Source organism: Melitaea cinxia, chromosome Z (assembly GCF_905220565.1).
Source record: "Melitaea cinxia chromosome Z, ilMelCinx1.1, whole genome shotgun sequence".
NCBI classification, from domain to species: Eukaryota; Metazoa; Arthropoda; class Insecta; order Lepidoptera; family Nymphalidae; genus Melitaea; species Melitaea cinxia.
This window is the reverse complement of record NC_059424.1, coordinates 10161865-10189222: the sequence shown is the minus strand read 5'-3', so window position 1 is coordinate 10189222 and position 27358 is coordinate 10161865. Positions and strand designations below refer to the sequence as shown.

General features: G+C 31.8%; 1 long non-coding RNA gene across 1 annotated transcript in view; it reads left to right on the top strand.

Moving 5' to 3' along the window:
- The first annotated feature begins 1366 nt into the window (after nt 1–1366).
- The window catches only part of LOC123668605, a 31840-nt gene continuing 5848 nt past the window's right edge, over nt 1367–27358 (top strand). The window contains exons 1-5 of the long non-coding RNA XR_006745602.1: nt 1367–1631; nt 7021–7140; nt 11108–11174; nt 11410–11503; nt 11859–11954. This is a non-coding gene — a long non-coding RNA (uncharacterized LOC123668605). The remainder of the gene's footprint in view (nt 1632–7020; nt 7141–11107; nt 11175–11409; nt 11504–11858; nt 11955–27358) is intronic.

Sequence of the window (27358 nt, the reverse complement as noted above, 5' to 3'; positions counted from 1 at the left end):
TGCGTTTTTACTTGACGCTTTTTTCGTAGACCTACGTTGTATTATACCGCATAACTTTCTACTGGATGTACCGATTTTGATAATTTTTTTTTGTTGGAAAGGAGATATCCCTAGTTTAGTACCATGATAAGGAAACCAGGATCTGATGATGGGATCCCAAAGAAATCGAGGGAAACTCTTGAAAATCCGCAATAACTTTTTACTGGGTGTACCGATTTTGATAATTCTTTTTTTGTTGGAAAGAAAATATCCCTAGTTTAGTACCATGATAAGGAAACCAGGATCTGATGATAGGATCCCAGAGAAATCGAGGGAAACTCTTGAAAATCCACATTAACTTTTTACTGGGTGTACCGATTTTAAAATTTTTTTAATTTAATTGAAAGGTGATGTTTGTCATGTGGTCACATATAAATTTTATTGAGATCTGATAACTACTTTTTGAGTAATCTTTGATAACGCGTTACTCGTCGATGTAATTGAAGTCGTTTTTTTTTTCGTTTGCGAGCAAACACAATTATTTAATATAAGTACATATAAATCATACATATATAAATACAAATATTACACTCAGACTTAGGCGGGAATTGAAGCTGCAACCCGCGGAACAGAAAGCACTACAAACTGCGCCAACGGGCTAGTCAATTATCATTTTAAATTGTATTTCGTGTCTGTCATGTGGAGAGAGTGAAAAATGCGAGAACATTAAAACAATGCGCGTCGTGTCAAGATGTCCTCGTGTTTTTGAAGTTTTGAACGGTTGGCGGCTACGACCAATACCTACCAAGCAACTCGCTACATGCGAACTTCAGTCTTTTAACAAATCGCTCATCAGTATCAGTGCAAACCTGCAAAGTGAACAGTGACAGCTACTTATTGGACACCGTGAATCGTGATGACTCGGTATTGATTTATGATATTGTTTATTAAGAAATTATAGTAGACCTAATATTCGATGAGTAACGTTTATTGACCTATATTGGCAACGTACCAAGAAAGTATTAATTGATTTTCAAAGTTGTTAATAGATTAAAAAGCAACTATATTTATATTACATAATTTTTATTATTTTGCAAAGCAGCATTTGATACAGTATCAATTTTTCTATTGAATAATAAGATATGAAACGATTATGGTCTGTATATTTGATTGCGGGAAACGAGCGTTGTATAGGAATACTCTAGAGTTGCGGCACGGCGTATAGCTGCGAGCGCCATGCCATGGTAGAAGTACGGTGGCGCGGGCCGCGGCGAGGGCGAGCGCGGTCGATGAGCCCGGCGTAGAGGGCAGCACGAAGCCGCGAGGTGTGGGGCGACGCTCCCTCGGCCCCGCGTCCGCTACACCGCCCCGATTGCTCGCGCATACTGTAAAGCCGCGCCGCGCGTTCACTAATGCGTCATATCGCTAACTGACCTGACGTGTGTTTGTACGACCCGTTAAGACAGTTCGCGCGCGCCATGTGAACTTCTGTGTTGATTTATGTATATTCATACAAAAAGTAATGCGTGGGAACAACATAACTTCCATTTACTTGAATTTTGAAAAATATGGACAGTGAATATGTTGCATGTGCGCAAAGACAGTGGTTCAAGCGGTTGACGCACGTGTTCGGCATGCGCTCCTGAAATCGAGTAAGTTTCGAGATGGCTTATTTTAAAGTGTGACTCGTTACTGACGTCGGCCGTTTTGCGAGATAGTTTGGGGCGCGTTATTTTAGCTATGCCCGGCGGGCCCCGGCGCCGGCCGCCCGGAATGCGGCCTCCGCCCCGCCGCGCGTTGCCGGCGCCGAGCGCACCGCGCGTAGCGTAATAAATAAAGGCGGGGCACCGCTGCGTGCGCGCGCACCCTCCCGCGCCCTCCTCGCCCTCGGGTCATTGACTCGTGCTCGGCCACCGCCGCTACAACCGTAGCAGCCAACGCTGTTGAAGACACCAATTCTCAAAAGCAGTAGTACCCATGCTCTTGGCCTCGGAATTCTGTAGGGCCTCGATATTTCAATGTCCAATGTCAATGCCGTTAGTTACGCGTCGTCCCAGCGGAAGTGGTACACCCTGCTGCGTAAGACGCCTCAGTGAAGACATCATTCAGTTAAGTACCTGCTAATATTGTGGACAGGATATTGACCTCAGTGTTCTTACCTGATTTAGAATATCCCGTGGAGTCTGTATCCAGTTGGTTTACAACGTGCTCTTTTCGTAAGTACCCAAGTCCAGTTAAAAAATAACTGTTTCTTTGTTAAAGTTTATATATATTTTTTATTACTTTAATTACTTTAAATAGATCTACCTAAATCATGTCTTTGACGTTATTTGTAGGCAAAGTTTTGCATTTTTATTTTAGTAAAACTAAAGTGGCAGCGTATTTGACAAAATCTTCGCTGTTCGATTAGGTTTCAAATATAATGTTTCAACGATTATACTATTGTGTATATATAGTATTTTAATCGTTATCATGAAGACCGGCAAATTCCGTTATATTTTATAATATGGCATAGTCTTCTTCGTTAAACTAAAAATAAAGCGTGAACTTCCCGGTTGAATGGCGTCGTCGGCGCGACGAGCGCGGGGAGTGGCTGGCAGCCATTGCCCTCACCCGGTTTGTTTACAACTCAGAACTCGGGAGTGGCCCGCCGCCAACTGTACCCTGAGTACCAGCGATAGGGTGTACAATCGCGACAATAGCGAGCGAGCGTAGCTTGCGCTTGCGCCATCTGCGCGCTCTTTATTAAAATAAACTACCACCGACAGATACGGTTCCTGTGTAAAAACGAGCTATTCGGGCGCCAGGTGCAATGCGACCCTCGGTTGCTATGAAGATGCATCTAGTGTTAGGTCAGTTATTGCCAAGGTATATTGCGAACAAAGACCCCGTTTTTAGTGGTAATGATCACTGTTATGTACCATGCCTACGGGCCTTAAATTAGCGTAGTCTTGTTATTCGTCCACGTGTATTATTTTGTATCTATTAATAAATTTAAGCTCTTACACTTTTTGCGTCATTGTTAGTTTGGTTTTTAATAATAAAACCAAACCGTAGATAAAGCAACAATTAACTTGTTAATTAAAGTTCATTCTCATTCATTGTTTTATTCAATACGAGCTAAATCAAGAGAAATCATAGGAAGTACTAAAACATACATCGTTCCGAATAAAACGTACTGTGTGTAACTATCATAAAAAGTAAAGCTTGTTTGGTGTGAGGGCGTAGACATATCGATGGCGTTCTATCCGCCGGTTCTAAGCCGGGCCGCGAGGGCAACAAGTTGCGACTCGGTCGGTAAAAACTGCGCGCGCACGTCCGGCTAACAAATGTTTTGTCTTTTTCATTCTCACTAAAACCAATATTCTGTTGAAGCGATAAACTTTGAAATGTGATGTACGTTTCGTCGGCTTTATTTATGCAATTATAACTTACGGTAGCACTTTACGCCCATTGATGACCTTTTTACTTGTTTTTACTTACACTTTCATTTAACGAATTGGCTTAAGAATTTGAAATTACGTTATTATTGTTATTAAATGCTGTTACAGAGTACGTATTTATAATAATTTTTCAGTATATTGGTTTCACAAATTTCCTTTTTTATTTATTTTTTATACAACTAGGTTGACAAATAAGCGTATAACTCACCACGTATGGGTAAGCGATTTACCGTAGGTTATAGACGCCCGCAACACCAGAACCATCGGAAGCGCCGTTGCCGACTCTACCTCCGACCCTCTCAAAGAGCTCTTGAGGTGAGTGTAAGGTTACCTTACTCACCACAGGAACACGTCACTGCTTGATAGCTGCTGCAGACGGGCTGTTCCAGATTTTGATCTGGATATTTCCCAGTGCCTTACTTTAGTGCCTTTATCCCTTATTATATTTTTGGAAAAGGATGTGAGTTTAAAGTGATAAGCAACCAATAAAGACAAGGTTATTAGTATCAAGATTCATATTGTATGCGGTTCATAATACGAGCAGGCCGTGTGAAGTGGAGTGTAACTGAACCACAATCTTGCTGACACACGCAACGCTCGGCATGTGAAGAAAGCTCATCTCTCGCGCGCTACCTAATTGGAATACAACTCATGTTATGAACTAGATGGAGCGCATTACTCTTGTAATTCATCTAAGTTGTCTGTCTACGCGTCTACATTTTTTACTTTGTTGCAATATTACAAATTATCAGCTCGATCTAATTTTTAAAACAGCTTAATGAGATTTTTAACTTACCTACTTTTTTATTACAATTTTTTTTTAACTTTAACATTTGATATAATTTGTATTTTTAGGTTTAACATTTAAAATTTATTTTAATAATAATAATTTAATACTTAAGTAATTTCCACTTTAAGTAATTTCACTTTTAACGGAAATCAGTATCTTTATTTATTTGAAAACAAGAAAACTTCCATGATCAAATTAATTCATCAGTGTTAGTTGAGTTCGTTTTAATTTTTATTAGCAACAGTGTCAACTAGATGATCCATTGAGGAGATGTGTCTTCATAATCGTTAATCACTTTCAAAAAGGTTGTCGACCGTAAAGTAATTATTAAAAATAGACACATAATAAACGTTTTATTTGTTCGATAAGTATTTATTGTAATAATAGCTGACTCGGCAAACGTTGCCTTGCCGCTAAACGCTATTTAACAATATGGGTTGATCGTAGAGGGTTGAAAATTTAGGGTTGTATGTATTTTTTAATGTTGTATCATAAAAAAATAAAAAATAAATAATTTATCTAAAAATTAAAAAAAAAATTAGGGTTGGACTCCCCTTAATATTTAGTGGGATGAAAAATAGATGTTGTTCGATTCTCAGACCTACCCAATATGCACACAAAATTTCATGACAATCGGTCAAGCCGTTTCGGAGGAGTTTAACTACAAACACCGCGAACGAGAATTTTATACATTAGTTCAGTAGTAGTCACGGTCAGCGTTTACTGAGAACCTGGAAGTTCGATGAGACGTGACTTGATATCGTGTGACCGCATTTGAATAAATAATTTTGCAAAGATTGAAACATGTTCTTCAGTTGAAACACTGTTACCGCATTCATTTATATGTCCTGTACATTATAAAAAAATATATTATTATAATTTTTGGGTGGGAACTACATACCTATTAGACTAAAAATAAAACTAGTTATACTGAATTGAAAATATACATTAGTGAAGATATATGCAAAGTCTCAAAAAACCGGATGAGGAGTCACGCAAGGCGTGTCGTGACGTTCCGTTACACTAAGCAGAGCGTCGGCACGCAGTTAACATAGCTAACGTGACCAAGCGCACATGCATCCACACTGTCCACTCATCCAGATAACTGCTACATTCTCAATATAGTCAGTCATATCTCACCACCGAAATTGTAAGCAAATTCATTTATTTATACACACGTTTTAGATGTCATAATTGCGGTTACTATTTTAAAGAGTTTTGTCTGGTATTACGAGTAAAAGTGTTAGCCATAGAGTAGAGTCGTCTTAATTAATATTCATGTAAGAAATTTCCATTATAATTAAAAGGCGTTTATTTTGCTAAGAGATGTAACCTCAATGAATAGTTCTACTAATGACACATTTTGTGATCGTATATGTACAAAAGTAGATAAAACAAAAACGTTATGTATGGTATTCCCGCCATTGTAAATGTGGAACGCATTTTTTTTTAAAGTCAAAATCAAACGAAACGTGTTCCACGAACTAGTAGGGACAGGTAGTTGGGATCCTTCGACAAAAGTTGTCACAAAAAACACGCTCGATATTACGCAATAGGTTTTCTTTTTTTACTTATGGTGATTGCAGAGTGATAGAGCGCGATGAACAATCAATGTTGCTTTCAAGAAGAAAAAAATGGTACAAAAAGTTCTTTGAACAAGGGTAGACCCTTGCACTAACTTATTAGAAAACGTTGAGCATTCTGAAATATTCGGTAGTCAAAACGATACCCTCATATGTATTTGAATCGGTTTTGTAAAGAATATCAAAGGAATGGGAATTTGGAATAAAAAAATTATATTATTATTGCTTAGGAAGTGTTTCTGTCATATTCATAGTATTCGTTAACAGAGCAAGTTGTGTTATTTTGTTACATATTTACGATTACAAACTTTAGAAAATGTGAGTAAAAGTAAGAAAAAGAAATATAATTCATAAAATAACTTCAAGTAATGACACTCGGGACATATTAAAACAAGAAATCATGAAAGTCGGTAAGAGAGTTTAGCATTATAAATATTAAAAGTATGAAACTAATTCTGTGCATTGAGTACTTAAAGTTAGGCATAAAATAGGGCAACAAAAATAAGTGATATGCATTAATTATTATTAACATGAGCAGATAAGATGAAATTATGTCACTAAGTTTTCGCCATCGTAAATTAGATGTTACTTTCCTGGATAAAAGGAGATATTTTACAGTTGGTAAAAAAATATATTCAAAAATCATATTAAAAGGATTTTCTTAGCTAAAACTCACTATGTGGTATACGAATATTTAAATACTTAATAACAAAGCGTGGATTAAGAACAGCTTGTTTTTATTCAAGACGTGTCACAGTTAATTATTCCAAAAATTATATAATAGCTATTTTAAAGAGCAATTTATATTTTTTTGTCGCTTTTTTCCAGTATAATTTAACTAACTACTAAAATCTAAAATGATCCCGTGAATGAGTTTAAAAAGCTTTAAAAAAAAATATTTTAAATTTGTACATTGAAGTTTTAACTTGTAGGTACTGACAATTTCGGTTATTCAAATATTTTTTAACTTTACATGCTATTAAAGAGTTATGGTAACTAGTAACTACAGGTGGTTCCGTTGTTTTTTAAAATACGGCACGCTTATATCGTCTGCCAATAACTTGTCCGAATTCATTTTACAGTTAGCTTGAGGTAGTCGTTTCACGTATTCTTAACTGTATAACGTCGCTAACTTTCCAAAATAACTTCATTATAATTATATGCGTACGAATTGAATGAAATTATTTGTTTGTGACTGTGATTAAAATTTAAACTTTGTTTATAGATATGGCCACATGCCTGGACAGGCGGATGTTGCGACGAAGATGTAAATGGAGATGAAATCATCTGCGCTGCACGAAAAAATGTTTAACGCATACAATGTGTACGTTTCATCATGAGAAAGGTAAGATATCCTGAAGCATCCTACATTAATGATGGTTCACGCGCTATAATTTGTTTTTAATGTTTTTGTAAGTTTTGTATCCGCGTTTGTTAAGGAATCAAAAACCTTGTAAATGTTTTTATAAAGAACTGCGAAAACAGAATAACAACGGTTGTAGGTTATTGCAGTTTCTGTTTATAATTTTGGGAAGTTGCCAAAACGTTAACTCCTTTAATAACTGCGTACAATCAACCGAATGGCAAAGAGTTAAGAATTAAATGAAATCGTGATGATTACTGTTTGTCCATTCTATTTGGATTCCTACGCTGTATTGTTTAGTTTATGACGTTAATATATTAATTAAAATATTTAATAAGGTAATATATTTATTAAAATGTATATAGTAGTTTAAATGATAAATATAATAAAAATAATACTCACGAACCAACGACTCGTCTCTCTTTATATATTCTAGGTCTATGTAAATAAACAGTAATATTTAAAGAGGTATTAAACACTTGAGTACTGAAGACGTGAGCTTACTTTATATCTTTCTTTCCAAATACCTAAATTTCGCATGAATATCTCTAATTACATAATTTATAGTAAACGATGAAAAAAAAGCATGATTAAATTAAAGATATTTACATTAAATTCGTTCGAATTATTGTAACAAAAAAAAAAAAAAACTTTTATTATTGTTATTATCGTTATTTATCATTTTGTTATTGTTATTTATTGTCAAGATAGCACCGATATTTCGCCAATGTCACATCAGATGGAGAAAGACGGAGGAGATTGTTCGACGAATTAGAGTTTACAACCTTAATAGAATTTTGAAGACCACAGAAATAGTAGGCGTTTTTGATGAACCCATAACCTAAAAAAAGGGTGTTTATGTGTACTTATGTATTATTACTATGTACGCACGTAAGAAGCTATACTTCATTGGCTAGCTAACTTCACGGTTTGCTAACTTATTTTTCGTTGACTAACTTCAGGTTGTAGGTTTTTTGTGACGGTGTGCGTACGCATCGTAAAAATTTATTCTCATCATTTTTCCCTAACGCGCCAAAGGAAGTATCACTTCAAAAACTTTTGTTTCAACCAGATTGGCAAAATGATACATTCATATATTATGTGCTTTATCGTCATTTCCGCTTACGCCTATAAAAAAGTATAGGTAATATTTAAATCGGAAAAATGTTGGCATTGATTATATACTCATTTCCTGATTCATTAAACATTATGGAGTATTTATTTCGGCCTTTTTTTATAAGAAAAAATCTTTGTAATGAAATGTTGTATATAGGTTGTTCGACTTCTAACTACGTTCCGCTTCCGTCAAATAGGGGTTCTGTAGGTGCTAAAGATCACGATTCCTCTTGAAAAATAATCCTAGTTTTTTTTTAAATCTTACTTTGGCTTAATATTTAGCATGCAAGCAGAGGTCATTCAACAAGCGCAGTTAACGCTTTTGTCATAATATTGTAGATAAAGTAGGCAGTTACAAAAAGTATAACTAAATGTAAATACCTACATTGATAAGCACTTGGCATATTACATAATTAAAACGACATTAAACGCAGTTGCACTGTTCGATTTAGTATGCTGTCGACAAAATTGACAATAGATCTTATATATTTGACAAATTAACTGAATTATATACTTTAAAATTTAAATAGAAGCGTTTTTAAATAATTTTAAATACTTATATTCGTAAATAAGGTGTTTATTATTTTAGGTGTTTTTTTTAATTTCACATATAAACATTTCATACAACCCCTACAAATTAGCGTCTATGTTTTTCACTGTTTATGCAAGTTAAATATACTAGGATATACTAAGATTAAATAAAAATATTAAAATAATTGAAAAAAATATCAGAAAACTTAATAATAAATATATTTCTTGATGGAATTTTATTTTACTATGTTAAATCAAGCTAATTAAAATTTATAGTTGATAGTGAAAGATTCACAAAAATCTCGTATAAAAGTATACGTCGAGGGTCGTACGATCGATCGTAATCGGATCTATTAAATTCAGCAAGAGACACGGTAGGTCTTGAATAGCGTCTGTTGTAAATGATGGCTAAAAAACGAGTGCCGTTGAACCCACCGCGAATGCACCGCGGCCGTTAGCTTATCCGAGGTCAGGACGGATCTCCGATGAATAAGCGTGCCACTCGAAATATGCATAAAAATCAGCTGTTTGTCTGGCTAATGACGTACTGTTTTTTATCCTTTTTCTAAATTTACTTTCTGTTTCATCGTAGTCTTTACAAGATGATTTTTAATGTCTGTTTGCTATTCCACCATACTGTTATTTTAAATTATCGCGAGATATCTCACGATAATTCAGCAATCACTTTTATGATATAAGCAACAATCCGTAGTACATACATATTTATTTATTAACAAGAATTTTGATTTAGCTCCTGTTATTGTTTCACGCGTTGATATTGTTTGTTTCATACAATTTTAATAAATGCAAGGATATGCCACATGGCATTTAAGACTTAAATTTATTAAATAGGGAGGCGACGTCATTGGCCCGTATTGGCGAATCGCAGACGTTCTGATCGCGCATGTGCGTTTCGATTGATTTCTATACGGGAAGCTTTCCTATTATGTACTCGAACACCTCTCACTCATATTTCCTACTTTATGCCAGCGTGGCACAAGGCTTTTCGGTTTACACGTTTCATTAACAGGTGTTTCTAATTAGTTGATCGTCTTTGTATTAAGGTTTAACTTCAGTTTCGGATAAAGTTATAATAGATTTTTTTCAATCCGGTATTAATGAAGTTTAACGAAATGAGATGAGTTTTAAAATAAATAATAATAAATGCTATACTAAAAATAAAAACGAATGTCTGTGAAACTGTGTTATAAGGGTTATAATAATATTAGTATGTGTTAGGAAAAAAAACATTCGTTGGTAAGTACCCTTCGTCTGTACTGGTTTTATCGGCACCCTTCGTTTGTGAACCTGGGTTCCGGTTGGTTTTTTATGAGGTGAATGAACTCAAAAGTATCTGAAATAAATGTTGAACTACAGCAAGGATTCTTCTACACAGTAAATATATGAAAAATAAAATAAAATATAAACAATAAGCCTGAAACATCCCACTGTTGGGCATAGGCCTCTTTCTCCACGTAGAAGAAAGATTGGAGCCATTGATTAATAGGTTATCCTACAAATCAATAACACCACGCTGCTCCGCTGCGGGTTGGCGGATATAAATATATGAAATATATCATAAATATTTATTTTGAATAAAATCGAATAAAAATATTTAATAGTTAGGATACATTAACTTGATTAAGTATGAGAGATAGAGATTTTTTTTTTGTATTTTTGTAAAAGAGTTTTGTGTACTGATTTTATGCTTATTCTATTATCAAAAATATCGTAAAACCGATTATTAGTTTACGTATATTTCTCCTAAATCAATAACTTTATACCGCAAAAAAATTAGAAATGATATGATTTTTTTTCCCTGTTATTTAGATTATCTGTTTGGTTGATATTTATGAAAACAACACATTTAACGAGTTTAAAATATTATATTTGGTTAAATAACTGAAAATTTCATAAACATATGGTATAATTCTGTTCCATTAAATAGTATTAGGTACTTATTAAGTTTCTTCACTGTTTTGGAAAGAATTCTAAGATTTAATCTATCACATTTTGTATAAAAAGAAAAAAAATATATATATAAAAATATATATGTATATATAAGGCGTGGTAACAACTTGTGTAAAAATTATGAAGATGTAAATATATAAAAAAAAGTTACATTTTAAAATAGTAGGTACAGGTGGCAGTAGAACATCGTTTAGGTAAAAAAAATATTGTATTATTTTTAAGAAAGGAATAATAAAAACCAGGATTATTCCTTGTATACGTTATTTTATTTAAATGTTAATTTACAGTCTTCCTTGAATCCTTCAAATATTTTCTTCTTTTGTGTCTGCAGGTATATAATCGGCAAAGGAAGGACAAATAAACTAATTAGGCGTTGTAATTACCCTCGGACCTGACTGGTAAGTTTTATTATATTCTCTTTATCGTAATTGCCTGTAGTTACACTACTTTTTATAAGCTGACGTTGCAACATGCGAATTGTTTTATATTTTTACTGTTAATAATTTTATTATCTGTGCTAGTGAAATGTGCTAAATAAGCTGTGCGTCTTACCTTATAATAGCTGTATATGCGTTTAAATAAAATGCGTTTTCGTTTATTAGCAGTTAAAGTTTTTTTTCTTCCTTGTTACAGATGTTGAACAATGACAGTTGCTGATACGCCTCAAAGAAGTTCAAGATGTCAGCTTTTGAAAAAAATTAACAAAGAAGGAATTACGCACAGACAGGTAAATAAAAATTGTATTACATTATTATTATATTAGTATATTTTACCCTATAAGATTTTTTGTTAATTTGAAAAGTGTTATGATTACTTCATGCTATGCGAAAATATAAAATGCTCGTGCGATTTGTTAAGATATAAATGTCATCTAAATGGTTAACATTGGTAAGACATTGTAATACAAAATTATATGCCTATCATCCAAAGCTAAACGGTGACATTATTTTGTAACGTTACAGTAAGCTTTGCGATCGTAAAATAATAATGATGTATGTCACAGTATTTCAGAACATATATTTTAATGGCCAATACTTTAAGGGTAATCGAACGGTTTGAATGGAATTAATAAATTTTGACAGCTTCCTGTACGGCGTGAGGCGCTGCATATGTCATCATCGCGAATGACGTCAGCTTGATTCATCAATGCTAGTCTGAGGAATATTATTACCGATCAGGTAGGTCTAACAATATGATGGAGAAATACATATTTCCCTTTTTGTTTGATAAATTAAATTTAGTTTTTCATATATTCCTTCTGTTTCGTTTATTTTTTATTGTATTTTTATTTAATTAGTCATTTCATCCTTATATCATGCCAGCGAGATATTTCATACAAGCTCCTGCGATTTTCCTTATTTTATTTACAACAATCGGTTAAAATTTTACTTAGTCATTTGTTAAAAGATATTTTGTTTTGTTAACATATTGTTAATTAATAAAACATCAATATCGTCAATATATATTTTTAAAATTACAAATGTGTATAACAACTATTGTACGCAAACCGATCCATTTTTGTTATTTATATGTTTTCCTGTTCATTGTTTTGAAATCTATAAACATGAAATGAGCTAAATTATTGCGTATCTTTTGTTAATTTACAAAGGAAAAGTATGAGAACAATTTCAAGTTTAATAAATTGAAATTACTCTTGGGAAGCCATGAGCATTTGTTTAGTTGGGCAATAATGATTATGTTAATAATTTATTTACGACGATCGACGAAGGTTTTTTTTTTTTTCTAATATAATTGTTATTTTGTGTTAGTATTGTATTTTTTTTCGTTTTATTTTATCGATTATGTGCAGATTATCGAATTATATTTTTACTTCAAATATTTTATTAAGGGCATTGACAATATTACGAACAGACAGACATGAAATATTTTTATCCTTTCGTGACCGTGGTTGCTGTAAACGTAAAGTATCCGAAACGTTGGGTATGTAAAAAACCTAATACACCACGATAATATCTGAAAAAGTTGTTTTATAATAATATTTTTTGATTATACTAACTCAAGAGCCCGTGAGGGCCAGACCCTCGTCATTTTATAAAAGCTGAAAGTTTCTCAGCGCATGCTCCCGGTTGGCTCACAGGTTGAAACAATGGCCAAATATGAAGTTTAACTCGTGGTTACTTTGGCAGATACCAGGTATCAAAGGCGTAAAAAGTGGCGACTAGCTATACGTAATTTCTTAATGCGTAATTTTTTAACATTATGTTCGAAGTAATATTAGTTATCACTTTAACCAGAGCCACAAACTTTTGTAACTAAACTTATGTCACTTGATTACCTAGTAGATGATTTTTCTTCAGTAGCCGGTCGATTTCAATGAAATGAAATGATTTGAAAACATTTATTTCGTCATAAGGCGATACACACACTTACCGAAAGTCAAAATAATGTCATTTACAAAAATAATAATACAAATAAATTACCAAAAACTCGACAATAATAAAAGAAAGTAAAGGTAGCAAAAAAAAACAAACAATAAAATAAAAATTTATATATGCTATTATATTTATGAGTGCTATGTGAAACCTTAACCTAGTCAAAACAATCAAAATATTAAGTTACTTTAAATTTCTAATGTCTCGGTAGACATTACCTTCCTATTATGTCCTCGTCTTCGGTCGAGAGAAAAAAAGCTGGAGGAAAAAAACTCTCGGTACTCTTTTAAAAATTTAAAGTCATATAGGTACAAGATAAAAAGTAACATCATGGAATGATCAGAACAAATACGAGACAGGCAATCGTGTGTGTCGAAACCACCACACGTTACCTGCTCACAACATTCTAACTATTTTTTACAGACTGAGAAAACTATTAATAAGTTTTTTAATTTAATAATAACTAGCTAACCCGTGCGAATAATTCGCACTAAATAAGTAAAAAAAAAATTAGCGACTTTCAGTCATGTTGACGTTGTTTCAAAATTAAAGCCGTTATATATACATCATTCTAATAATTAATTAATTTACAAAAACAAAAGCAATAATATTTTTTTAGTTGTTGATGCCGGTAGAGCAGGCAATTATCTATAAAATGATACATAATTTATGTGAAGTAATTGTGAGGTTTTTTTAAAAGACAGGCAAACATCTTAACCTTTAGCGTATTAATATATATGAGGATATGAATAGTTTCCTTATAGGGGGTTTTCAGAATGTTCATAATATTATGAACAAAATTTTTGTTCATTTGGCTAAGATTGTAATAGTTTCATGATTTTCAATTGCATTCATTTCAAATTATTTATTTGACACTTTTCATAAACAATATTAAAATATATATGTATAAACATAACTGGTGACCTTATCGCTTATAATTTGCTAGTGGAAAGATAGTAATTTTTTTTTAAACTTTTTCAATAAACGAAATTTTCAACTCCACTCTACTCTCGACTCCACTCCACTTATATCTAATAGTTTTGTATGTTAAAAAAATAATATGCTATCTAAAATAATGTTTACAGGTCATATAGTTATATAGTTTTAAATATATAAATTGATAGAATTATTTAACATCACTTATTTAACACTTTCCATATTGAGTTCTAGTAACAAACTCGATTTGACGTAATTAACTAGTGACATGGAGTCTAGTGACGTCAATGCTGTTTTCGTATTTTACTTAAAGTACGGATAGCAGTAAAATATAATAATTTAAATAAGTCTACATATTGCTATTTCATCATCATCACACATTTCATCGCGCCAAATATGGCGTCAACTCATGTGTTTTGCCCATAGTCACCATGCTGGGCAGGCGGGTTGGTGACCGCAGGGCTGGTTTTGTCGCACCTAAGATGCTGCTGCCCGTCTTCGGCCTGTGTATTTCAAAGTCAGTAGTTAGATGGTTATCCCGCCATCGGTTGGCTTTATAAGTTCCAAGGTGGTAGTGGAAACTATGCTATCCCTTAGTCGCCTCTTACGACACCCACGGGAAGAGAGGGGGTGGCTATATTCTTTGATGCCGTAGCCACACAGCATATATTAGCCGATATTTATAATGTGTAAATAATTATATCGTTTATAACGTGTTAATAATTAGTGTTTACCAACTTCCAGAAAAGTTACATATAAGGATAGTATAATTTTAACTTATTCCTCTTTGTTTTTCAATTATACAAATTACGTTGCTCAAGAGATCAGAGGCGGATTTAAAGCCATAAGGTTTTTCTACCTGTCGATTTGTTAATTTATTTTACTTTTGTAATAGATAGTTTTAAAATTTATGAAAATCGAGAAAATTTATTGAAGGTTTTAGGTTTGTTTCGAGTTATCATATGCTTATTTTATTTGAATTTGTTTTTATCAATATCCATAATACGTGAAGCAAAAACTTTGTACACCTTTTTAAGAAAATTGCTCGGACGGAGGACTTATACAGACATATATTTTTTTATAGAGAAGGAGTGCAGTTTGCTAATATTTTATTTAAACTATGCGTTAAAAATACCTCAAATCAATAGAAAAAACATTACACACGCTACTATATATTTGACACATACACACACACGCACTTATACGCTTTTGTTTATTGTTAAAGTCTGTGGTCAAATTGAAAATAGATTATATACTAATTTATTATAGATTATATATAATTAAGTATTTAATGAATGTCAAACATAATCATCATAAATTCAGTTGTTATAATATGATAGTAATAGTCTTTGACAACAGTACCTTAATAATGTTCAAACTTATAATTTAAATTAATTGTGGTCAACTTTCGACCACTGGACAACCTCTAGTATACTAAAAATAAGGTTTATTTAAATTTGGTAAACGGCCCTGGAGAACGGAGCTATACAAACAATTTCTTAATTGTATTTAAATTAAAAGTGATTAAATAAATAAATCTTGCCGAATGTGAATGACTACCGAGTTGTTGAGCAAATTTATTCGATCATATGTCTGATCCACATTGTAACTTTTCTCAAGAACTACTACTAACTTAAGTGTTATTCTCTGTTAATACACCAAATATGTTGTTAAAATTATCATCTATTAGTTACAATTAAAGGTATAGATTGCATGACTTATCTGTGATCGTCGCACACCCACGTAGGCATACTTAGATACGAAAATGAAGAAAATAACATATGTTTAAACAATCAGCATTTTTTTATATAGTAAAAAATAAATGTTTTATTTTATATGAAAATAATTGATTTTGCATTCATACAACTGTTATATGACCTATTACCGATTAAATAAATTATGTACATGACAGAAACTAAATTCTTCATATGACTATGCAGTTTAAAAAAAAATCATTAATTATTTTTTATATAGCCAACTGAAAATAATTATCCTGATTTTATTTGCCTTTTGATATGAATATGACGAAAATCCGATTTAAATATCATAAAAAGCATCATTTAGGTAAAATTAGAACACAAAAATCTTGAAATCATTTAAAAATACATAAATATTAAATTAATGATATGTATTAAATTTTATCAGTTACAATAGATAGTGACATCAAATATTTAAAAAATATTATTATTATTAATTTTCTACATATAAAAATAAGTAAAAAATACAAAATACAGAAAAAATGTAATATTAACGTTTTTAGCTGGCGTCTACACAGACGTCATACACCACTACATATTTCAATCGATTCTCTGATGATGATCTATATATACTGTTTTATTTTTGAATATGTTTGACTTAACAGGTTGGAGTATGGGTTTAAAATTTATGAAAATTGAGATTATTCCAGGAGTCGCTTGATATTGTTATGATATGACCTTTTGGGTAAAGTTTTTTTTCTGATTAGCTAACGAGTTAGACAATCCTTATATGACTTTGTCTAACTCTAGTAATCTATCATTTACTTCTATTGTTATAGCTTACTAAGCATTTTATAGGTTTGTTAAATACCGCTGGTTCGATCCGATTTAAGTTTCAAAACTTTATTCACCTAAATATTAGTCTAGGAGCCTCTTTCACCGGTAAAGATGATCCTGCATATAGAATACAAATCTATATATATATATATATATATATAAATTAGCTGAACTAGTCGAGCCATTTCTCGAGTTATGCGCTTAGCAACATTCGTTTTTATTGTATAATTAAATTAATGTTTGTCTGTATGTCCTTTATAGAATCGTAAACTATGCATTTGATCATGTCATGACCTATACTTTCTTGCACACACCAAGGTTGGCTTGTAGAAAAAGCATTAGCGTTAAGCCCGCCTTTTGTACACACTTGTATTATTGTATTTATTGTAGAATAAAGAATTTAAATAAATAATAAATAAAGTGATCTTCAGCAAAGCCACAAAGGCTTCTGAGTTAGTGCGACTAAAAAAGCTAGTAGAATATAAAAAAAGGCGGTAAAAAACGTTTTAACGTTGTTTGGATTCAATTAAGAAACTACAACTTTTAGATTCACAACTGCGAATATAAATTTATACAAATAAATAACCGCTTTTTAATAAATGCATATGGACGGACGGTACGCGGTACATATACCAAAATAACATTTTTTACAATTTTTATCATAATAAGGAGTAACTTAGGCTATTTTTATTTTAGAAATTTATTTATTTTATAACTCCGCAAATTGAACAATAATAATGTTAAATTCCACGTGGACGAAGTCGCGGGCACAGCTAGTAAGTTAAAATATTGTGCAATCCGATGGAAAGAATAGTCATCTGTCATAACGTTAGCAGCTAACAGGCCCTAAGCCTGACTAAGAAATCGCAAGCTATTCCGGATGATTTCTTTTTACTATAGTGAAATCAAAATCATATTTAACAATTCAATCTCTCAGTCTCTCTTTCTCTCTATGGCTTTTTAATACAATTCATATCGCAGTTATTAATTATACATTATGACTGTATTAAATAGAAATTCATATTATATATCAATTATATATTACTGTATTAAACACACTTGATGACAAATGATTTAAATTAAATTATTTACAAAACTGAGTACAATAATTAACAAAAGCTAAAAGAAATATATTAAAACCAACAGAGTCGAGAAGTATATCAAAATTATATGAAATTACGTCATTCCTTATCACTATTATCCAAATATAAAGTTATGAACGTGTAATGTTTACGTAATTGTTATCACAACAATAAATTATAAATTTTCTTTCACATAACAAAGTCAATTTATTAAGTTTATAATTATCAAAATCTTGGAACTGTATCTTATTAAAATAGGAAAACTTCCTTGTTTTGATGTATAATTAAAGTAAATCATTTTAATTAATTTATCCAAAATTTTACTGTATATTTTAAAATGAAATTACAGAAAATTATAATATTCAAACTTTAAGTGCAAAGGTTTTAATTAGTGATTTCTTTCAGACAAACTCTGTTAATTATAGATAAAAAATATAAAAATATAACAATACACATATACATAAAATATTGATAACATGACACAACTAACATACAATGTAAATCACCTTTTGAACCTTAACATATAAAATACAATAAAACATGAAAATTAATAATTAAAATTACATAAAGCAAAACTAAACTATATTTTTCAAAAAAAAACAAAAAAAAAACGGCTTTGTTACAGAGTAACCACGTCACTTATCAATTATACTTATAAGAAGCAATATCTTATAAAGCTTATATAATATGTACTATAATTGTTAAATTTACAAAATATATAAATACTAGCTGACCCCGCAAACGTTGTTTTGCCGTATATGTGATTAACCCCCTAATCCCCCCTCTTATAACTTAGGGGGATGAAAAATAGATGTTGTTCGATTCTCAGACCTACCCAATATGCACACAAAATTACATAAAAATTGGTCCAGCCGTTTCGGAGGAGTTTAACTACAAACACCGCGACACGAGAATTTTATATATTAGATATTCTATTATACCAAATTTACTCGGTATATGTCTCATAATTTACTATATACAAGCACAAACGTCCAGACCACGACATCAACAAACATGTCCATGGCCAATACAAATAATTGTCATGTGCGGGGATCGAATCCGCGACCGCTAGCGCCACAACCATCTATGTGAACGCTGCGCCAACGCGTCGTCAAATATCGTTACGAAAAAAAAAATCTATTGCACGTAAGATTTATACAGCATGTTAGTTAAATACATGAATATAAAACCATTAAAAATATAAAGTTTATTCGAAGTTGTCTCCATTAGCTACAATACAGTATTTTAAACGTTGAGGCCAGTTATCAATAGAAGCACGTACTCGTTCCATGGGAAAATTCTTTACTACCAATCGTATAGATTGTATGAGGGACTCCAAATTATCATGGCATTTAGAACGAGCCACACTCGTAAAACTGACTATGAATCATAATCCAGCGGATAAAGATCGGGACAAGATGACGGCCAATCTTCAGCTCTGATGAAGTCCGGGACGTTGGTTTCTAAACAAGATTGGGTGGATCGAGCTTTATGACCCAGCGCAGTCTTTCTGAATAGACCATTCTCAATTATTGAATATGGCGTTGTTAAGGGGTTTAACTAACTGGTCAAGAATGGTATCTTGATATACTTGTGCCGATGTTTTGATACCTTTTTCACAAAAATATGGCTTAGTCACTTCTTCGCAGCTAACACCCCACCAAACCATCACAGCAGTCGGATAATGCCCACGTTGTTCTCTGTTGACTAATTGGAAGGATTACTTAGAACTTACTTACTTACTTACTTAGCATAAATACGGTCATTTTGTTTGTTAAAATATTGCTCAATTGTAAAAATATTCTCATCCGTAAACAAAAGATTTCTGTGACATACCTTTGCGTACCGCTTATAAGTAGTTGTTTTGATTTTACCTATTCTTTTTTAAATTATCCGTTAAAAGATGACCAGTGCGTATCTCATAGGCTGCAAGTCCTAAGTCATCTTTTAAAATACGTGACACGGTTCTATAGGTGCTATCTTCATCTCGCGAGATAAAATCTGTTGTTTTCTGAAAGAATTTCTTCGAATTATTTCCCTTACTGATTTGATCGCCTTTTTCGTACGATCTCTACGTGAACGGCCAGATCTTTTTCTGTCACAAACCGAGGAGGTTTCATTGGACCTATCAATAGCCCGGTACACAAACATTTGACTAATACCAAGCGTATAGATAGTTTTAAAAATTTTGTTTGGCTCCATACTTACTTTGTGTAATGCAATCACAGCGATTCGGTTCTCTTCATCACCCCACTCCATTTTAATATCAAAAAATATTTTACAATTTAATGGCGCGAGAATGAGAAAACAATGAACAATCGTATAAAAATGACAGATTCTAAATTCAAATGCAATGTTTTGTTTATTTTTAATTGTAACAGTATTTATGGCCAGACTATGTATAATTTAAGTATTGTCACACATTTTACGCCTGGTATCTAAATGTTAGAAATGAGAACATAAACTAACGTTTTTAACTGACTTCACAAAAAGGAGAATGTGCTCAATTCGATTATTTTCATTTTTTATTTTTGTTTCTTCAGAACTTCTTACTGGGCGTACCAATTTCGATGATTGTTTTTTAAATCGAAAGGTGGTGCTTGTCACATGGTTCTATTTAATTTAATCGAGATCCGACCCACACAAAATTGTTCCAATCCATTAAATAGCTTTACCGCGTCACGGGTACAAATTAATTAATAAAACCGCTAGTTTTGAAAGCGCACCCTAAAGTAACTGTGGTATTCACTGAGGGTGCATCAAATCGCTAAGCTAATTCACAAAATAACGCTGGCAACGTGATCTAATCACTGCCCGATAACTTCAAATACGTTCGTTGTATACGTGTACAAACGCATAATTTTTATGTACGTACCGTAGAACTTTTACTGGATGGGACCGATTTTCATGATTCTTTTTTAAATCGAAAGCTAGTGCTTGTCACATGATCCCATTTAAATTTGGTTAAGATCTGGAGAGTAAATTTAGAGCTACTTTAAAAATGCGTAAATACGAAAAAGTACGCCATTTTTTTCTGTTACGTACGTTGATTACTGGTTGACCTAAATGAACACAATTATTTTTCATTGTAATTAAACCATAGATAAAAAAAAAGTTATTAGAACTGTTCTCATGAATTGAACTAGTTTTCGCTTAATCGATAGAAGCTCACGTTTTTTCTTAACTAAACCCAGCCAGTTTTTCATCATTGTCGTCAGGTTATATTTTATTCATTGCAGGGCTAGAAAACTGAAAACTAATTTATTCAATTCTACTACTACTAATTACGAATACTAATTTATTTAATTCTACCAAGGTACATATTTTTGTAAGTGGATGAGACAAGTTTTCATTCTTTCAATCACTGTTCTTATTAAAGTTAAAACTCTGTTTACGTTTATTAGTTCTGTTTAATCGAATGTTAATCTATACAAATAAATAAAATTGGAGTGTATGTTTGTAATATTAAAATAACAGCTTTTTACTAAATGCATATGGATGTACACACACACACACATGGTACATATACCCAAATATATTTTTTTACAATTTTCGTCTCTGTCCGTCTGTCTGTTTGTTCCGGCTAATCTCTGAAACAGCTCTGAAGCTGATGTAATGAAAAGTAACTTAGGATACTTTTATTTTAGAAATGTATTTATTTTTGTAACTTTGCGAACTGCAAAATAACTTTTTTGTTAAAATACACGCGGACGAAGTCGCGGTCACTGCTAGTTAATAATATATCGTCGACGGTATGGTCGGTCGGACAGTATAAACTTCACAAAATATACAGTTTTTTTATAAAATTAGTATACAAATAAAATGTCGTATCTGACAAATTAGCAAAAAAGTTACACCAGAACCGTCGTCATATAACAATGTAAGTCATATAACAATGTATGTCATATAACAAGTAATAAGTATAGCTGCTATTTAAATATAAGTATGAAAAGCGTTAATAAATTGTGTAATCGCTGGTAAATAAACGAAATAAAAATAGTGAATGGTAATTGGTTGTGTTTAACGTATATTTTAGTTTTCTCGTTATCAGTCTCGGTAACATACCACACAATCTAAATGGTTATGTAATTGATGTTAAATCGCTTTAAGTGATAATAAAATGTCACACGTTGTGAAATTGATGTAACGTGTGGACGTGTACAAATATATATAGTATATGTACGCATGGTAGTATAACAATATATTATTTTAATAATATGTATTATTAATTATCACTCATATCGACTAGTATATCCTTACCTAACGACTAAACCGTACGTAAATACGTGTCAGAACACTAGACGATCGAATAGCATCTCATACGCATGCGTTGAAGCATCTGCGTAAATTGACAGTGTCTGTGTGACGGTACGACCATACACCTAATTCAATTTTGAATAAAAAAGAAGATCAGCGCAAGTCAAATAAGAGTTGAATAAATTGTTATAGTATAATATAATAATGTATATATCTCATTATATTAATATGTATCGTAATATTTTTATTACGTAATAAATTAAGGCAATTTTGATTTTTGTAGCTTTTTGTTTTGCCAAATAAGCACAGGTTATTTGACCGATTACCGACGTAAATTGGAGATTAGACAAAGAAATTTTTGATGTACTTTTTATTTTGAATGACCGTTACACCGCCGCTATATGACACTCACTCTCATGACCATTGGTTGACTGGAAGAGATCTCTTCTAGAGATAAGCCCTTTGCCAACTTTGTGTGTAATTTTTCTGTACTGTGTGTTATTTTTAGTGCAATAAAGAATATAAATAAATAAAAATACATTCATGATACTTACGATATGTGATTGCGATAAGAGAGGGTTAGTTTATAAGTAAAATAGAGGTACAATATTTATTTCTATTACTGTTAAAAAAAAATAAGCTCATTCTTCGACTTATCATAAAAAAATATTCATCAAGACCTTCTTTCTATTTGTATGCTATATATATATATGTCCTAGCTGGTACCTGCGACTTTGTCTGCGCAGGATTAGTAAGTACTTCGAGTAGCTTATTATCTTCTCAATATCTATCTTTATACCAAAATTCATCAAAATTGGTTCTGCGACATACAAATCAATTTGTTATTACCAAATGTGCGTTAGAAATATACCTATTATCAATTTTTATTGTATTTATGATTCACTGTTTTGGCAATAATGGCTTACTCATAAAAGATAGATATATCCTGTCGCGGACTAGTTTGTAGAACTAATTAAGATAAACATTTCTCTTATTCATTATAAACATACGTGTAAGCTCTACAGTTTTTGCAGCGTACGCCAGAATAGTTCGCTGATGGTAGATTTTTTTCCGACTTACTTGACAATTATCGTTATGTTTTGGACGATTCACAACTATCTTTAAAAATATAGCCTATGTGTTATTCTAATGTATAAGCTACATTATTGTAAACTGATTAAAATCCATTCGATGGTTTTTGGGTGAAAGAGGAACACACATCCATACATCCATACATCCATATAACCATACATCCATACATACAAACTTTCGCGTTTATAATATTAGTAGGATGTATATATTTATTTATATTAAAGCGATAACTATCGATTGATAGAGTTATCCGCATGAACTTCTAATTCTTTAATAGTAAATTAAAATAGTGTGTAAAATATAATTTTGATACAGAAAAAGTGTCCTATAAGTATTGACGGTATCGCATTCTTCAAAAGTCCGAGCAAATATTGGTTTTAGATGTTACCTATCTTCGATTACTTTGTGACAAAAGTTAAAGAATACTTTGTTTTACTCCACTTATTATACTGTTTGTATGTAGGTATATCATAAACAACAAACGGAAGTTAGCTGCTTTGATACTTTATCAGTTTATTATCGAGATAGCTCATCTCAATATATCAAAAAAAGGTCAATATCACATAACAATCGATAAAGATAAGACAGATTAAAATAACACTTATATGTATTGTTAGCAGACAAATGTAACATATTAATTATTACGATATTGTTTTTATTGACATTGCTCACAACAGTAAAATGTCTGTTTCGTCTGTTAGTCAAGCTACTATAAATTTGATAAGGAATGCGATTCTCATAACATTGTTCTATCACACTTAATTAACCGACTTCCAAAAAAGGAGGAGGTTCTCAATTCGACTGTATTTTTTTTTTTTTTTTTTTTTTTTTTTTTTTTTTTATGTATGTTACATCAGAACTTTTGCCCGTGTGGACCGATTTCGACAAATTTTGTTTTAATCGAAAGGTTTTGTGTGCCAATTGGTCCCATTTAAATTTATTTGAGATCTAACAACTACTTTTCGAGTTATATCTAATAATGCGTTTTTACTTGACGCTTTTTTCGTCGACCTACGTTGTATTATACCGCATAACTTTCTACTGGATGTACCGATTTTGATAATTCTTTTTTTGTTGGAAAGAGAATATCCCTAGTTTGGTACCATGATAACGAAACTAGGATCTGATGATGGGATCCCGGAGAAATTGAGGTAAACTCTCGAAAATCCGCAATAACTTTCTACTGGATGTACCGATTTTGATAATTCTTTTTTTGTTGGAAAGGGGATATCTGTAGTTTGATACCATGATAAGGAAACCAGGATCTGATGATGGGATCCCAGAGAAATCGAGGGAAACTCTTGAAAATCCACTATAACTTTTTACTGGGTGTACCGATTTTAATAATTTTTAATTTAATCGAAAGCTGATGTTTGTCATGTGGTCACATATGAATTTTATTGAGATCTGATAACTACTTTTTGAGTAATCTTTGATAACGCGTAGTTACTTGACTATTTTGTCGTCGATCTACGTTGTATTACTCGTCGATGTAATTGAAGTCGGTTTTTTTTCGTTTGCGAGCAAACACAATTATACAGATATAAAGTTATCATTCAGGGAACTGACTCATTTTTCTGATTGTACTATGCAAATACTCGATAGCATTTTACATACCAATATGTACATTCATTCATTTTACTACGCCCGATAGATAGTAAGGGCGCTGTAATGATTATTTACTAGGTCGAGTTTAGAAATAATTCTACTATACCTTATTACATTTTTCACTTACCGTTTATAACATTTCCACGAACGATACTTGTGTGTAAAAAATTACGAGCTTTTAGTTCAACAGCAATTGGACATTGGGACAGCGTTTGACACAAGATTGACAGCAATGTGCACTTAACAACAGTCGTCGAAGGTAGCTCCTTGCCTCGTGAAAGACTCGAGTAGTGAGATGTCCTAGTACATCAAAAATTCTCACTACCTTGTCTTTCATGCGGATCGAGCAAATTTCTTCGTTGAATCGTGAAGAACAGAAAATTTATTATTATTAACGTCTTACATGTTTGTTTTATGGTACTTTTATGTTTTTATAGCCATGGGACCGTCCATAAAACATGTCCGCAAGTAGAGTAAAAAAGAGAAAACGGCTTAGCGTGATACTATGTATCTAAAGTACGTTCTGTGACTTGAGTGCAACTGAAAATTTCTTCACTACCATTATATATTTTTTTACAATTTTCAAAGTTAAGTAATTCCCATTTTTGCAAAAAACATGAATGAATCGTAGAGAATTATTAAATTTTTGCCAATGTAGAAAGGAAGTGGTTGGAGAGGAGAGCCCAAAAGTCGACGAAACATGACGGATGATCTAAATACTTTAAAAATTTGGTATGATTTGTTTCATTGATGGTCCCCGGCAACTTATGGTTTACTTTACAAAGTGTTCATTACGGTTGTATTGGTAACTAAATATTAATATGTAAGTACTAATGAAATTCGCATATAATTAAGCTTACTCTGATTTTATGCATTTGTAACAGTGTTAACTTTTTTGAATAAATATATACGAAAAATGAAACGAATACATAAACATTAAAAATAAAATATAAATATTATAATATATAAATATCAAATATTTGCGACAGATAGTGTTTAAAGAAATCTAGGAAGTTGCTTAATGTAGTAAATGTGTAATGTGCGATTTAATGAAATTTATACCTAAACATATCATATTACGTTATTTGTTTGAACAGTAAAGCAAAACAACAATTTTTATCAGTGCGTTTTTACCTACGCGGTCACTACGGCTACATTATCTGAGTTTGAACAATCATCGTATCACATTACGGAAATAAATTCTCCTTGTTTAACTTGATAAAACATAATTAAGTAGCTTGTACAGATATATGTACCACATTTTCAATAATATATCTCACTGTATTACTGTTGGTCATTATTTATTTATATCTTCAAATCCTTCATATTATAATCTGGTAACCAAATTACTTTTCTGTATTCAAAAGATTGTATTTATTGCGTCTTGAAAAGCCTAACAATAATAATCAATACCAAGTCATGTTGGTATCATCAAGTTTGTTAATTAATGATAGGGGCAATACACAATTTTATAGTTAGTAATGGATGAACTCACTGATCATAGTACATATGTGCCCATAATAAATATTAGAGTAATATAAATATATTAATATATCTGTATGCAGTACATATGTAACGAAGTAGCCTGACCTTGTGGTTTAGTGTTGTGGTGACTGATCGTTTCCTAAGTTCATCACTTCAGCTTATCACAGTCCACTGGACATAGGCCTCCACAAGTTCGCGCCAAAAATGACTTAAACTCATGTGTTTTGCCCATAGTCACATATATTTCGTTTTTTTGGAAGAGTCTTATTTTGTAAACAAACCCCTGTCAATCGTAATTCACGTTTTTTCCGCATTTATCATTCACTTTCACAACACAATAGCTTACGGACATTTGTAAAACTCCATTTACTATTTATTTCACTGAAAACAAATATCAATTTATCATTTTAAACACATAAAAACATCTAAAATACGAATTCCTTGAGTACAGATAACTAATATGTTCGAATATGACATTTCAATATCTTCTTTTAAAAGGCAAATAGGGATGTTGTCATAATATTTTTAGAGGTGAATGAGTTTAAGTGAATGAACAGCATGAGCGATAAAATAGGCCATGTTATTTAACTATATTTTAAATTTTCACGAATTATAATTTGTTAAATAATGTTACCGTAAAGCGATTTGTTATTAATTTGTTTTTTTTTTATTGTTTTTTTTTTCTTCTTTTTTTTATGTTAAGCGCAAAAAAAATGCTTACAAAATATTGCAAATGTCTTTTATGGTAGTGTTCATTTTAAAGGTTTTTTTTTTTTATATTATGAATATTTTTGAATATCAGTTTCACCCTGAACATTTTTAACGCTATCCCATATAATATTAAAGTATACCACATAGTAATGGCATAAAATTTGACTGTAGTTCACAGGAAAATTTTTTGGGACTTTAGGATGAGACGTAGGATTACCTAATGAGAGCTTCGTGGAGAACAATGTTATTAGTCATTTTTTTTAGATGTTAGAGAGAGTGTGCCGCCGGCGCGAGGTTTTTTATTCATAGTAAATACAAATAATATTAATAGGGTCGACTTTTTTTTTTTCTAGACAATTTCTCGTAATTCTGTACCTCTACTAATTCTTAGCAAAATTATTCAATATACGTATTATTAGGTTTTGAAATAAATTTAGCAATATGTTAGCTAGTAGTAGTAGTTAGTTGTTTAAATATTTGAACA